Source organism: Leguminivora glycinivorella, chromosome 2 (genome assembly GCF_023078275.1).
Source record: "Leguminivora glycinivorella isolate SPB_JAAS2020 chromosome 2, LegGlyc_1.1, whole genome shotgun sequence".
Lineage (NCBI taxonomy): Eukaryota > Metazoa > Arthropoda > Insecta > Lepidoptera > Tortricidae > Leguminivora > Leguminivora glycinivorella.
The window spans coordinates 13,361,442-13,378,246 of NC_062972.1; the positions used below are offsets into that span (position 1 = coordinate 13,361,442).

The 16,805-nt window shown below is 36.5% G+C and overlaps 1 protein-coding gene across 1 annotated transcript in view; it reads left to right on the forward strand.

Annotated features, from left to right (window-relative positions):
• Window positions 1-16,805, forward strand: part of LOC125241084 (cadherin-89D) — a 91,875-nt gene that overhangs the window by 11,216 nt on the left and 63,854 nt on the right.

A 16,805-nucleotide genomic window follows, 5' to 3' on the forward strand; every position in this document is an offset into this window, starting at 1 on the left:
TTTCTAGACTACTGATAGCGTCACAAGTTTCTCGTATCATAATCATTGAGTAGAATACTCGACCGTGATTATCTATATAGTGTATATGACACTAAATACCGCTAGTGCTCATTATTCCTTATATGAGTATGTCCAATAAATATCGCGAATTATATTCGATATAATCACCTGCCGTTTATATCTACTGTACGCAGATCTAAACAGGAGTGAAATGCAAGTGTGTTCATCTTGCGACCATGATAAAATTCTGATGTCATGTTGAAAACAATGCTTGTATTTAATTCTCTACGAGCCAAAACAGCGTAGTAACATTCTACGAGTATTCTGCAACTACTATAACGTAACTCGCTTATTGTATTAATGATATGCTTTGTAAGATATCGTAAGAAAATAGTTAATAAAATGTCACTTTCCACTCCAAAGACTAGATGACCTTGTTTTAAATAGGTATTAGAAAATAGTTATGTAGCTAAATGATAATATTTCCAAAAAATATAACATCATACAAAAATCTAACTACTAACTATAAACAGTATAATAATATTTTCACCTCACTAGCTCGGAAACACGTGTTTTGTCCTTTAATACCAGCGGGTAAAAATGAATTTTATCCACTAGTGGATAATGTAATTTGACCTTGAATATAGTCAAATTTTCTGCTTTAAAACTGATAAAAGTGGATGTATTTAGTGATGAAGGTGATTTACCACCTGTGGAATTACTGGAAGCAGTGATAAACGCGTTTTTTACGTTGTAATTTCCTCGCTATAGTGAGGGGAAAAGTTTTGTGTTACACACGGGTGTAAATGTATTTTACTTCTCGTGTGTTGAAAAACTCGCCAAGTTCAGGATTATATTCTAGAACCACTCGCTTCGCTCGTGGTTCAACTATAGAATCCTTTCACTTGCTCGTTTTTCAATTCCACACTCGGCGTTAAAATACAACTTTGCCCCCTTGTATAACAATTAACTATTATAAGTTATTTAAGTTAATTGATCACGCGGTAGAAATATGACTACTTAGTATACTTAAGTCAGAAACTAAAATAGTTTACAAAGACCAGAGCTCTTAGTGTAAATTTAATCAAAAAACGTTGCGATTTGTATTCAAATGAATTTGTTTAGATACTTTGCCTTTCCAAAACGTCCTGCTTGGTGAGCCGTTCAAGATCTGAATTAAAATAAAGCTTACGTTAACGTTACTTCACTTTTTGAATGAAATCTTCATTAAAGGTACAGTAAGCATAAAGAGGAACACACTCACTGCGTGCCCAGTTACAGACGACACGATTTGATAGTATTCAGAGCATAGAGATTTCAATCTGTTAATCTCTAGACATGTAATACATCATGCGCCAGTCTTGTGCAGTTGCCTGCATTTGTACCCATTATATTTTAACATTACGAATATTTCGCGTTATGTAAGGAATAAGACAAATTTATAACTATAGTGCGGTACATTGTCACCTATACGAACACACTATTTCGAGTGAAATGCCAGAAACAACGAAGACTTATTAAACCACTTACTTTTTACTTAAAGTTTTCAATATCAAGGCTAAGAAAAAAAAATGATCCGTACAAAATAGACCCCTATTATTCGCCTTATTCCGGCTCATAAATGGGTCCTAATTTATGGTTATGATTTCAAAATTATGGGCATTTTTCAGAGACGTGTACAACATACACACACGTACACGTAGATAGGTGAACTTTCACTCATATAGGATTTTGCTTCCCTGTAAAACTTTTTCTTTCACGCTAAATCTTCGTGTAACTCTAGTCGGTGGAACAATTTCCATGTGTTGCGGTCTGACGTTGACAGCATGAAACGACTACACGAAATTTTATTTTATTGGACTCATGTAGGTACATTCTTTTTCAAACTACTTTCTTAAAATTAAATTAAGCAACAATTCACAAAGCATGCTACAATGCTAGTGTTCACGAATTACGAGTTCTCAGCACGACATTATACGAAATTAAATTGTCGTGTCCCGTTACACGGTAACAGTTTCACCCTTATCTTAAAATCACACGAGTCTCCACTCTTACTCAAAAACTTCACCTTGACGTCACACGTGCAAGTTAATTCATGAAAGCTGCCACGAATTGAATAGACGATAATTAATAAAATTGTATGTGTGACATCTGTTGGAGTAGGTATAGTGAGTATACACACACTACAGAGGTATTTTCATTCATTCATTCCTGACAGTTCTAGTGAATTGACCTAATACTCTAGGCCTTTCAGAAAGCTTACTCCGAACGCAAATTGCAAGCCATATTTCATTGTACTTCAGTGGCAGAAAGATTCTCTCAAACATCATTCAAAGTTAAGGCTAAGCGCGGCAGGTCCGGCGACTCTTTACTCATTTTTCTTTATTTTTTAAAGGCAAAAATATTGTTATACCCATTTCCATTTGCATTATGTCTAGTAACTATTATGTAGCCACTACATCAATCATTGTTTACAGATTGTATATAGTGTATGATAGTTAGTAGTGATGTAGTGTATGAGCTGTTGTTTATTTTTTTAGTAAGGATGATGTAGGACTTCGTAATCAATATTACGAATGTCAGTGCCTTACACTACACGCTAGTGATATAATGTGATGACCATAATAATAAACAAATTTCTGGTAGAAGTGTCAAAACAAACCACTTAGACACTGACAGGCCATGTTAAAAACAGGTCTAGATGAAATTCAATAAAAATACGTCTCAGGTCTGCATAAACAATATAAACATACGAATGACAGATGTAGTGAGTATCATTATCAATGTTTAGAAATTAAGAATGTATGAAGTAAGTAAGACTTTCTTATAAAAGTTACAAAAGTATTCCTAGTATTCTTGTACGAATGTAACAATATGAGTATTAATTTATTACCAATATGACCTACACTTTTTACTAAATACAGGAAGTAAACCTAATACGGGCGAATCTCTTAACGTAACGGTGGTGAGTATAGACATAAGAAATGTACCTAATTAGATAACTTTTACTTAAAACTGGGATAATGTTTTATCCATACAAAATAATTCGGCCCGCAATGTACCTAATAGGTAACGGAAACACACTCGCGTTAAACGCTCGTTGACAGTTGTCATTGATTGTCATCGCAACCACGTTTACAGTACATTGCTGCTGGGAAATTTTCAAAAAATCATTTTTTTTTCTGCTGGACAAAGGCCTCCCCTGTTTTCCGCCACTCGTCACGGCTCTGTGCATGCTCTCGCCAGCCGCCACAAAAAATCATTATGCAGTCAAAATTAAGAGTAACTCAAAACACCTCTCAATTAATGATAACACTAATTATTTATTTTATTTTATTTATTTATTACGTTTACAGGCTGTATAAATAGTGGTCCTACATTCACATTTTAGGAAGGTAACATATTGTCTCCGAAATGATCGCTCGAAATTGAAAGTAATGCACAACAAGGTCACTCCCAATTTAGTATGTGTACTTTCTCCTTTATAATCTTTTTTAAAACTTTAAGCTTCATGCAGTTTTAAGTAGCACTTTATGTCTTGATCATCGTTACATTAAGCTCAAGAACAATTTTATTAGGCTCTAGACAAATAGGTGTTTTGATGACGGAACCAAAATAATAGAGATCATTAGACTTATACACCGTGTTTTTTTTTCCGTTAAATTCGACACCTAGCTAGGTTAATTATCAGGAACCACCCTGTATGTCAGTTTTAGTTAAATTCGCAAAAAAAAAATTTCATCATTTTCATACATAAGAAATAAATTTATTAGTGTGAGAGACCCTTAAGAACAACATTCGAGTTAGTGTCAAGTGATTGACGGCACATGTCAAAAAAAATCACATTAGAAATTGGTAAAGGCTGTCACACACGTGTTCAGTAATTATCTTTATTTTTTTAATAACTCGATAACCGTAAGAGTTAAGACGCAAGTTTCTTAGAGAAATTAATTGTATTTGATCTAAAGAACCTTCCCTTAAAGTTAAAGGAATTCAATAAAAACAGGGTGTATTGACCGGGATATAAACCGTGATTACCTTCTTGGTTTTCCGTGGTCATGATGCATGTAACTGCGTCGAAATATCGGGAGCTCGACAAAAATCAAAAAGTTAATCACGGTCTATAAGGATAGGAGGAAGAAGAAGGTCTATATCCCGGTCAATATAAGTCTAATGAAAATAACCGTGAATGAATTCAAAACTCTTAAGTAGAGATCAATAAAATGTTTACTTTTGATTTAACTGATTTTTTGTATTAAGAGTGATAATACTGTTAATACATTCTAAAGAAAAGACACGGATAACAAAAATAACTAAGAAATGAGCTGGTGACGACTTTATGAGCTCAATAATACTAGCATTGTTACCTTAGAGTGCAAAGATACTTGTAATATTTCTGAATTGACGAATATCATATGTTAATCATACCATTCTTCAATCAATGGCCATACAAAACGAGTCCAAAAGGAAGGCAATGACACCACAAACCCCAAAAAATTTTGTCGGATCATGCGCCAGACACCCTGTATATCTTATACTTTTAAACGAGCAATTCTTGTATATTTAATATTTAATATCTGGGCAACCGAGCTTCGCTCGGTTCTGTTTCGTATCCTTGACATGTGTCGCCATCTAGTTCAAAAATGAATAGTACCTACATCGAGCGAAAGAATTCTCAGCCTTAACAACACAACTACTCCACACGAGATGGCGCGCATTTCGCCACAAAAACTCAAATAGTGTATTTTTCTATTCGTTTTAGCCTTGACCTGTGTCGCCATCTAGTGTTTGCAATAAATAGTACTTACATCAACCGAAAGAATTCTGTCTTAACAGTACAACTACTGCACACGAGATGGCGCGCGAAGAAAAACGCATGAAAACTCGAAAATTCGCGTTTTCCGGGACCTAAGGATAAGTTAGACCGATTTTTCACCCCCAAAAACCCCCACATAACAAATTTCTGCGAAATCGTTAGAGCGGTTTTCGAGATCGTCAGTGTAAATAAATATATATATAAATAAATAAATAAATAAATATACAAGAATTGCTCGTTTAGGCAGCGTTCCCACTTATGCGTCGCGTGTCTCGGGGCGCGCAAGGGGCGTCCGCGCCACGCCGCTTAAGTGTAATTCAAAAAACGTCTCCTCAGTACATTTTGTATAGGAAGGACGTAAGGCGCGCCGCCAAGCGGCGCGGCGCGCGCCCCGCCGCCGCCACGCCACCTGGGGCACGTCTTACGTCTTTCCTATACAAAATGTACTGAGGAGACGTTTTTTGAATTACACTTAAGCGGCGTGGCGCGGACGCCCCTTGCGCGCCCCGAGACACGCGACGCATAAGTGGGAACGCTGCCTTAAAAGTATAAGATTTATATATACCGACGATCTCGGAAACCGCTCTAACGATTTCGCTGAAATTTGTTATGTGGGGGTTTTCGGGGGTAAAAAATCGATCTAGCGTAGCCTTAGATCCCGGAAAACGCGAATTTTCGGTTTTTCTTTCACGTTAGTAAACGTAAAATATGGTCGTTAATTTCGCCGCGCGCGCATCGATTCCGCTTAGCTCAGTCGTACGAGGTCGGTCTAATGTACGCAGATAGATCGTTGGTGTCAGGGTTTCGAATCCCGGCCAGAAATTAAGTTTTTGTTTTTTTGTCTTTTTTTTTGTTTTTGTATTTATAAGAGTTTTTTTTTTAATCTAAAGACGTGATATATTAAAATAGAACCGAGCAAAGCTCGGTCGCCCAGATATTAGGTAATAATTAGAAATAAATCAAATGTTAGGTACACGGCATACGTAACAATTTGAGTGCATGAAACCTAGGATTCAATAGTAAACATTATGACAAACAAATAAACATAGAAGAAATCGGAAACAGCGTTTATAAGCATTTCTTTATTGTTCAACGCAAGTAAGCCATCCCACGACCGAGTTAGTTCCAATTCGTATCATGGAATTGCGTTTATAGCTCTCTTAAGTGATTCATCATAAAGTTGACGTTTGGCTGACTTGCTTTTGTTATAACTTTGTAAATAAGCGCTATACTTTGCAGTTGATATAGCTTTTAAGTTCTTGGATAGTAAGGTTTGTATTTGTTGGATGGCGTTTTGTTGATGGTGTGGTTCAGCCTAGTTTTGTATGCCGTAATGTCGGCGATGACATCGCCTTTAGTTTTCTCGGCTAATTAATTTGCTTGGCTTAGAGAAATCCATGGGAGTTTTGAGTTCTCTTCAGCTTTAAGCAGTCAAGGCCATGTCGTTTACAAAGGGTTTTTATACCCATATGTTACAAATACGTCGTAAAGGTACGTAATGTAGATAATTATGGTAATTAATTTTTAGTTTGTATTGTAATATTAGTAATAAGCGATGAAAGAGTTGACTGTGGATACTATGGATACAATACCTAATTAATTTGATTTCTCCTCTAATTCCTAACCTTATTACAAAATATAAATGACAGGTGTAGTTAGAATTTTTATTGTTTGAAATATTTATAGAAAAATGTACACTACTATAGGTATATAAAATAAATAAGGTAAATATGTAAATTTATCTTAGCAAGGCTATAATATTTTTTGCAAATATGCTTTTTAATGCATAGTTTAAACAACCTGTTAACTTACCTTTTGCTGGTTCTCGGTTTCCGCTGTTGATTCCTACAGATGCAGCCTGTAAATAAATAAATTTAAGTTTAGGACAGAAGTAAGTACTAAGTACAGTACAGTTTAGTTAACTAGTCGCATTCTAGAATATAGGCCTGTTAATTATTTAGCAACCATTTCATCAACATATACTCATATGTGTTATAGTTAGTCAAACCGTGAAATACTAGCGTGACTTGAAATGAACGTAAACGAATGGAATAAAGAAAAAATTTGGTACCTATATGTATATTTGTATAACCTAGCCAACATGCCAATCGCGTACACAGCAGACTCAGCAGAGTACGCACTCTAACATGCTTAATTATAAGGATGTGTGACCACCAAAGATGTGCGGTGATGCATTGAGGGATGCGATTCTTATGACGCAATAAAACCACTTCGTTTAAGTACAGTCGAGTTCATAAATGTCTGTACATTTCTTCACCTTAACTCGTTACAATAAGGTGAAAAAATGTACACATATTTATGTACCTACTCGACTGTACCTATATACAGTCAACCAATTTGAATCCACTTTAGGCCAACCCTGTCTTATTGAGACCGACTACACCGAGCTGTTTGGGCCAAAGAAGTAAATTAGACGTTTACTATGAAAAGGTTCTAAAGTGGCCTAGGATACAAATTGGTTGACTATACCCAAGCATAATTTATATAGGATTTACAGTCTCCATACTAACCATACCTCATTTTTTAGTGCGACCTATTAAATACTGTCATAACTACACTGATGATGCCTACATTTTTTTTTAATGTGTATTGACATATTAATAAATAAATATAGTATTGAAAAAACATATCTCGGGAAAATATGATTTTGGCCACTTCCAGGCTGCGAAACAGCGCTATCTAATTTTGAGCCTAAAAGGCCCATATATTTCAGGGGTACGCTTTTTTGTATGGGTTTTGTCTGTCAAGTATTATATGGTTCTTGCTAAGTTGCTATACCTTATATACTTGCTCAGCTTACTTACATATGAATTTATTCAAACAATGCATGCATATTGCAGGCGAAGTTATTTCACCATATTATTTATAGGCGAAGTTATTTGACGACCGGTCTGGCGCAGTCGGTAGTGACCCTGCCTGCTACGCCGCGGTCCCGGGTTCGAATCCCGGTAAGGGCATTTATTTGTGTGATGAGCACAGATATTTGTTCCTGAGTCATGGATGTTTTCTATGAATATAAGTATTTATATATTATATATATCGTTGTCTGAGTACCCACAACACAAGCCTTCTTGAGCTTACCGTGGGCCTCAGTCAATCTGTGTAAGAATGTCCTATAATATTTTTTTTTTTTTTTTTTTATTAGAAAATTGTAGGTATGTAATATGCGGTTATGTTATATTTACACGTTAATCGAAATAGCTAAGTACACCTGACAAGCACGCAATTTTCCATTCATTCACAAACCAGTATTAAAATTGCGATCTAAATTCTAGTCACTTTTGCAATGCTTCAGTGAAGGGCCGAACCTGCAGTTATTAGCGCATATTAGCAAACCTAAAGCCGCTGCTGATAGCTAATATGAAATTATCAAGAAGGAAGAAAACATTGCGATTTTCTCTTTACCTAAAAATACAGGTTGGTTGATCATGATCATTTGTTTTTTGAACCTTTGAAAGTTTATTTCGTAAATACAATAACAATTCTTTCACAAAAAGACAGGAAAATATTTTACGACCATCAAATTGAATTCAAAACTTAAGCTTCTCTGCCGTGAGTATTTATACCATTCCGTTACTCATAGCGTAAACGTCATATGTATTAGGTACGGAAAATGTATGTAATTTTTGCTTCTAGTAAGTAACCGTTTGAAACGGCTTGATTTTTCCATACAATGAATTGAACTAATATCGTTCACCTTGACGTGTACGCTATCGAGGAACGTAGGGACTAATGTAATTGCTCTAGTAATTTCAACCAATTATTCATTTATCATAACTCGATAATGATATCAGGAATTACTATAGCTCCCTTAACGCATAGGTAAAAAGAGGAAGTAGAGAAAGCTCATAAAGGTCGGTAACCACATAATCTCTGTTTCCGCGCCGAACGCTGCCTGCTGTGCAATAAAGCGCACCACGCGTTTCCGTTTGTAAGCACAGAACACACGGGCTGAGCACCTCGGCGGGAATGTGCAATGGAGCGCACCGTGCGGTGCGAAAGTTGGATAGTGCACAAAATAGGTAAGCGAAGTACGAACCAATATCATGTGGTAAGCGCGGGCACGTGTGAGGTGTTTTTGGTGTACACCAATTTCATAGTATGTATGTATAGTATCACCCTCATAAAATCTGACTTCTGACAAGTCATGTTCAGAAGTTTTGAGCATCTTGGCCGCATTGCTACATATGTAAAATTTACTTGTTAAATTTTTTAAGTTTATAAATACATTTATCTATATACGAAATAACAAATAACATTACAGTATCAGTACAGTTACTGCGAGGTTGCACCGACGCGACGTACATACCCGTGTGTTTTGCGCCTGTCAAAGGAAGGCATCGACCGGAAATTTGATCTGAAGTCTCTGATTTATTTTAGTGTTAAAGGAGATAGAATACTTCATTTAACAGCATTTAATGTAACATGTCTGCTCAGAAAGTGTACTTCCGGTTATATACCTAACCTAACAAGATTAGATAGGTACTCGTAGGATCTATTAGAAATGTAAGTAGGTGACAAACAGAGTTGTTCTAAAAACAAGCAAAAAAATATGATTATAATATGAACTAGTTTCTTTTTGTGGAAAAGGCATGAAAATATGTTTGTTCTATTCGGTATTTTAGATACTAAGTTCAAGTACCCACATTTTCTTTAAGCTAAAGCTACTACACTTAACAAGGTTGAAAACTGCGAACCCATAACTAATAAAATTTGCACTTCTACTCGCTATTGACCCAAGTAAGGGTGCCTGAATAGCCTTGCGCATTATGATTTTAAACAACGTTCATGCCTCGATAGTTTTGCTTGACTATTTTTTAAATAGACTTGAACATAACAAAGTAATAGAGTGTCCATACACATAAACGCCTATTTATAAATGTTATAGAAATTTGATATTAAAAATATCATTGCATCGCTTGGTCATTGCAGATTCCATGCATAGCTTGACTCCGTTGTAAAAAGTACAAGTAGTACAACTTCAAATGAAACGAACAAACCATCGATATTCACGAACCTACAGTATCCCATACCGCTACACGCTAGATCGGGCCATTGGCCCCAGCTAGTCGGAACTGCAGCCATGTTTCTTTGCTACTGACCATGTGTCTAGTATAGAGCGTTTAACGTGCGTGCGTTTACACATGCCGGCACTGAGATATGTGATGTAAAGTCAATGATAATAGTCACGTCAGTCTGTCAGGTGTTTTGTACCCTTCGTGCGTGGTTGCGGGACGCCTAACGCCGTGGCTTGCGTGGGCGACGGTCGCGCGATACGAAATCAAACCTTATCGATATGGAAGTATGAGACGCGACGGCGACGGTCGCGCGACGGTCGCGCGACCGTCGCCCACGCGCGTAAGACGATTTTCTAATTCCAATTTACAAGTAGTTATGTATTGTCCGATATTTTCAAGTACCTACATCAATATTATGCAATGCATCATTTAGAAAAGATGGGATGGAAATGTAACCAGCTACATAACATATAACAGCTAGTATACTAAGTTTAAGAAAGTAGTCACAAAGTAATGAATATTACAGGAACTAATTAATGTATTCCTGTGCTTCCGTGTCACGTGTGATTTGAAAGTCTAGAAACGTTTACTTGCAGCTTGCATACAAGATCGCACCACTGTCTTTATGAGAATAATTACTTAGGTAAAATAAATTACGAATTTTACCAACTTTTTCTATTCATTCAGAAGCGATGAAAGCAGGAAATGTCATCGGATGCGCATAATGTAAGTCAGTGTGTACTTATCTTCTTAAGTATATTTCCAATTTCGCTGCAACCCTTTCTCAAATATTTCCTCGTACAACACTGTAGACAATTTAGCAAAACTAGCCAGTCAAATGATGTATGGATATCGGTTTGTCTGTCAACCACTTCCGATATTTTTTAGTAAAATTACAGTTCATTTTTTTTTCTAATTATCATAAATAGGATATCGTAGGTATTAGGTTAGGAATAAAATATAAATGATGAAGATGAAACCTAACAAATTTCGCAATTGATCATTTCTTTTTATTTTTACCTACTTTAAAATACCGATTGTTGTGATAATTTCACATATAGCAATAAACTGCGTCTTCACATCTGTCGTGGGAAGTATTGTGAGTCGCGGCAAAAACCGTACACTTCTGAGGGTTCCGCGTTCCATTCATCACTAGTGCAAAAAACAACTATGAACAGGAATCATTTATGAACTTTAGCTTACTTCCTCTTATTGGTATGCGGTCCGTGTGGGTAAAACTATTTTTCAGTACAGATGGTGTTTTTTTTACGCACTAGTGCGAGAAGTGGTTCATTATATGCCAGGTCGAAACTTCAGAGGCTCATCTGTACTGAAAAACGTCGTACGATACACGTGCGGAAAGGAAATTCGTAACTCGTGTCGATTTAAAACACTCCCTTCGATCGTGTTTTAATTGATCGCCACTCGTTTCGAACTTCCTTTTTTACGCACTTGTATCGTAATATACTATTGTGATTTTCAGTAATTCGTAAAAATCAAATAGGGATGTGATTAATTAAGTTTTTATCAAAATGTACTCAATACTCAGAACTCCCCTAAGAAAGTCGCCCATTTTTGCGACCCGGAGCCAATGTTTATATACATTAAATATGTAATAAAATCAATAAAAAAAAAGTTAAATACATGTAGTCTCTAATCTACCTGTTACTGTCGATATACAAATTATCTTATTATGTGGGTGAATAATGAGTATGCCCCTTTCTTAACACATTATAGCCTAGCGGTGCTATCAGGCACCCAATTTTGTATGGAAGAGTAACATTTTATAAAGATTCAAATGAACTAAAATCCAAGAACAATATAGGTATTTGATTTTTTCAAGTCCGAGACCTGACCTAAAAATATTCGGGCTAGAATTTGTTAATGTTTAATTTCCGCGCAATAAACATCGATAGAGTCCAATACGCGTAATCTGTATAATTATTATTGTTTTTATTTCAAATACGTTACACAGTATGACAGTAAAAACCAAAGCACTGAGTAACTAAAATACATAAACGCATAACCAACAAACACATCAAAGTAAGAAAAAAAAACAACACATTACAAATCATCTAGATTTAGGTGACAACGTAACGTCGAGGCTACGTTGTGTCGTCTGTCCTGGCGTAGAATTCGGCAGGTTGCCCCGGAACCATCGAAAGACCTTTCGGCCAGAAGTCTGCACTCGCGATGATGTCCTGCAGAGGCCGCGGCACGCGCACAACAAACGAGCTGAAGTGCACGTAGTGACGCGACTGCAGCTGTTGCACCCTCAGCGTGAAGCCAGTCTTCTGGCGAACGTATTCCACCACTTCGTCGGCCACGGCGGAGTAATGCAGGCGAGACACGTAGAGTGGCTTACTTGGTGTGGCGACCCGAAGACCAGAATTAACCGGATCCACAGTGCCACTCACTTGCGGCGCCCTACGCGCCTTGCTTTTCCTTTCCACCAATGTGAATCCCTCCATATCTACATTGGTGTGGGAGGACTTCTCCATAAAAACCATATTAAACACTCATCTATTCCGACCAACTAGTTTGTCCACTTTCGGTTTTCATAGAAATGTAACAATTTAATATGCTAAGATGTCCGATTACGACTAAACGTGTTCTTAGTTTCGTAACACGATTCTTTTCAATCCGCTTCTTTTGCTTTTTTATCAATAAAAGTGAAATGAAACCCGTGCCTTACTTACTCAAAACAAGTGTTACTGAACTTGAAACCACTTTTCCTTTGTACAAAAATAATTCGCCGCGTATATTAAATTTGTGATGAATAAGTTGTATTCATGAGTAAAATTTCTCTTTATAAGATTCAGTTTTACAGTACAACTAAATTCTATTTGAAAGCGTTAGTACAATGGAATTAAAAGTAATGGTATCGACCATTAGAAACAGTAACTTAAGGTTTTATGTCGGTAGATACGATAAACTATGGCAAATTAACTCTGGTATGTTACACTAGGAATCCACGTCGGACACGCCACGATATACAGGGTGGCCCATTCAAATCGGTCAGTATGGGAAAGTCTGAAACTATAAGACATACGAAGATTTGTTCTTAGGAACCATGTCACCGATTTTGATAAAAAGAAAAACTGCATTCATACAATTAAAAAAAAAGTGTACCCAGCTGGGGAATCGAACCCGGTTGTTTTGAAAAAATAAACTTACACTATTTCTATTCAGATATCGTTTGTGTAGGTCTTAAGCAGTAAATATCTCTAAGAAACATAATGTCTAAAATGAATAAAATGCATTTTTTTCACATACTTTAATTTATCATAGTAGGTGTTCAAAGTGACCACCGTCTTTTTCAATACAATATTCAACACGTCTAGGTAACGATCTTACTATTGCATTTTGTATCTTCATGTGGTGAATCTGCGTTAAAGTTGACTCTATGGCTACTTTTAGGTCTTCAACGGTGTTATAGCTATTTTTGTACACTGTTGTAAAGATGAAGTGAACTTGCTGAATATTGTAACGGTGGTCACTTTGAACACCTACTATGATAAATTAAAGTATGTGAAAAAAATGCATTTTATTCATTTTAGACATTATGTTTCTTAGAGATATTTACTGCTTAAGACCTACACAAACGATATCTGAATAGAAATAGTGTAAGTTTATTTTTTCAAAACAACCGGGTTCGGTTCCCCAGCTGGGTACACTTTTTTTTTAATTGTATGAATGCAGTTTTTCTTTTTATCAAAATCGGTGACATGGTTCCTAAGAACAAATCTTCGTATGTCTTATAGTTTCAGACTTTCCCATACTGACCGATTTGAATGGGCCACCCTGTATACAATACAAAAGTACTCAACTGGCCGTTCTTTAACGTCACGTGTTATATCATATCGAAAATCAAACGCGAAAGTTGCATCAGAGTACGTAATATTTCAAGAACAAACCTATGTTACTAAGTTTAGGAGGCCTTGCAAAGTTACTATAAATTTGTTTTTAAAACACCAGCGGAGTCAGCGACCCTTAGCTTAATGTAACTAGCAACTTTTGTTTACGAATATGCAAAATACGAGTAAGTATATATTAAATTTTAGTAACCTGTGGTACTAATTTCACGTTAAAATTCTTACTTCATTGTGATGATAGTGATTCCTACGTACTAATACTAAGCTAATTGTACGGTTTATCTCACGTATTTTTATTTACTCGCGTGACATGTGCTTTATAATGAAGACCTAATATGTTCTCTATCTCGCGAGCGACTAAAAACGTAAACAACTAATTAGACTAGCTTACTCTCGCGAAAGTTTGAATTCGACAAAAAATAATCATATATTTTAATAACATTCAAAGCATATTGCACCATGTAAGTACATGTCTCGGATTCTTACATAGTAAGGAGGGTCATAGTTTCAACAAATCGATTAAGATCCCAATCAAAGTAACAGTTTTCTAATGGAGCCGTAGAAATCGAAACCGGCGTAGGTCATGCGCCTGCGACCGGTCCGCGCAGCCGACCTTGGAGAAATCACATTATGTAAACATTATAGAAAGCAAGTTTAAGGGAATGTGGGAGATGATCGAGGATCTAACGCGGAGTTCGACGGCCGACGACTCGCGGTTATATCAGCGAGTATAACAGATGAGCGACTCATGGTTATCATATTATCAGTATCACAGCTAGAATCGCGAAAGCGTGTACGAGCCCAATGTGCTTTTGTCACAACGCTCTTGCCTGTAACCTTGTTGATGACTATATAGATACGATCTCAAGAACTACCAGTGGTAGGATTAAGTTGTAAAACTGCTGTCGTGCTCGTTGTTGTGACATGCGAAAGGACAATCCTCTTACTCCACACTACTTTTATTTCGATACCTACACTTTGTCCCCAATGACTCAACAATTTTCTTTATTCACTTCTTAACCCTTACACCTATTTAGCCATAGTGTTGTTAAATTTCATGTTTTAGTAGTTTTATAGCAGCTGGACTTTTTAGGGTTCCGTAGCCAAAATGGCAAAAACGGAACCCTTATAGTTTCGTCATGTCCGTCTGTCCGTCTGTCCGTCTGTCCGTCTGTCCGTCTGTCACAGCCGATTTACTCGGAAACTATAAGTACTACAGTGATGAAATTTGATGGGAATATGTGTTGTATGAACCGCTACAAAATTATTTTTTTCGATGTACATACCCGTGTGGGGTATCAATGGAAAGGTCTTTTAAAATGATATAAAGTTTTCTAAAAAACATTTTTCTTAAAGTGAACGGTTTTTGAGATATCAGCTCTCAAAGTCGTAAAAAGTATGTCCCCCCCCCTCTATTTTTATAACTACGGGGTATAAAATTCTAAAAAAAATAGAGGTGATGCATGCTAATTAACTCTTTCAACGATTTTTGGTTTGATCAAAGTATCTCTTATAGTTTTTGAGATAGGTTGATTTAACTGTAATTTTGGTTAAGTTATTGGTTTATTATATTTGCTGCTACGGAACCCTTTGTGCGCGAGCCCGACTCGCACTTGGCCGGTTTTTTAATACGTATTTTAACCAACAGTACTTATACCAACAGCCCAAGAGATTAAAATAATATCAATATGGTATCCTACTGCCGCTGACTGTTCAGAGCATCATCACATCATCCATACTAAAATTATAAACGAGAAAGCGTGTGTGTCTGTTTGTTTGTCCGTCTTTCACGGCAAAACGGAGCGACGAATTGACGTGATTTTTTAAAAGGTGAAGGGATGGAGAGTGACATAGGCTACTTTTGTCTCTTTCTAACGCGAGCGAAGCCGCGGGCAAAAGCTAGTACTAATATAATAAGTAGATACTAAACACATATCATGAACTTAACACTTACTTGTCAAACCGTAACCGACAGCGAAAACCCAGCGAAAGTCAAATACGTATATGTACCCAACTACTTGCGTTATCAAATCGGCACCAAAAGCTCCGTTTTCATGTTTATTAAAGTATGTAGATGGTGGACCCAGAAACCAAAACAAACTTATATGGCTCAGAACGTGTACTGCTGTACTGGTATACATAACTGAGGTATGTAACTGCGATATACGGTTTCTTTAAAATTAGATAGTTATAATAAAAAATATAATTTCATCCATGTGATGTCCTATTTTTTAACCCCCGACGCAAAAACGAAGGGGTGTTATAAGTTTGACGTGTCTGTCTGTCTGTCTGTCTGTCTGTCTGTCTGTCTGTCTGTCTGTCTGTCTGTCTGTCTGTCTGTCTGTCCGTCTGTCTGTCTGTGTGTGTGTCTGTCTGTGGCATCGTAGCTCCCGAACGGATGAACCGATTTAGATTTATTTTTTTTGTCTGAAAGCTGAGTTAGTCGGGAGTGTTCTTAGCCATGTCGGGGGTTTATTCAAAATTTTAATTTTGTGGTTAGGTTATTATTTATCTACATTAGCGTTATCAGTCTTGTTTGTTCTTACATTAAAACTCTCCCTGGATTAGAAAATCAAAATAATCAATCGTGAATTAATGTTGACGGCGTCACTAGCTAAATTTAAACTGAGTCGCTTTCATTGGAGAGCAATTCTCAAAATGTTTGTACATTTGGATCACGGCTTCGATATTCGTTAATTTTGGTAGGCTGATGGTAAAGTACATGATGCTGAGTAAGATCTACCACGTTTCCCAAAAATACTCGGAAGTTTGTATGAAACTTCCCTTTGTTACCGGATTTAATAATACTTCCTGGGTCATTTCGGAAAATCTGGTAGATCTTGCTCAGCATCATGTACTCTATACCAGCCTGCCTTTTTTATCAATGTCGGAAGTATAAGAAATTTTTGATGGCTCTGGAGTGAATTTATGTTAGAATGGTTAATAGAAGAAATAAATCACAATAAATTAATATTATTATGTCAACAACTGAGGGAATTTATTTCCAATAGGTAAAAATGTAAATAAAATGTCGTTTTATGGTTGCATGTAAGCAATTTTGTATTATGTAAGTAT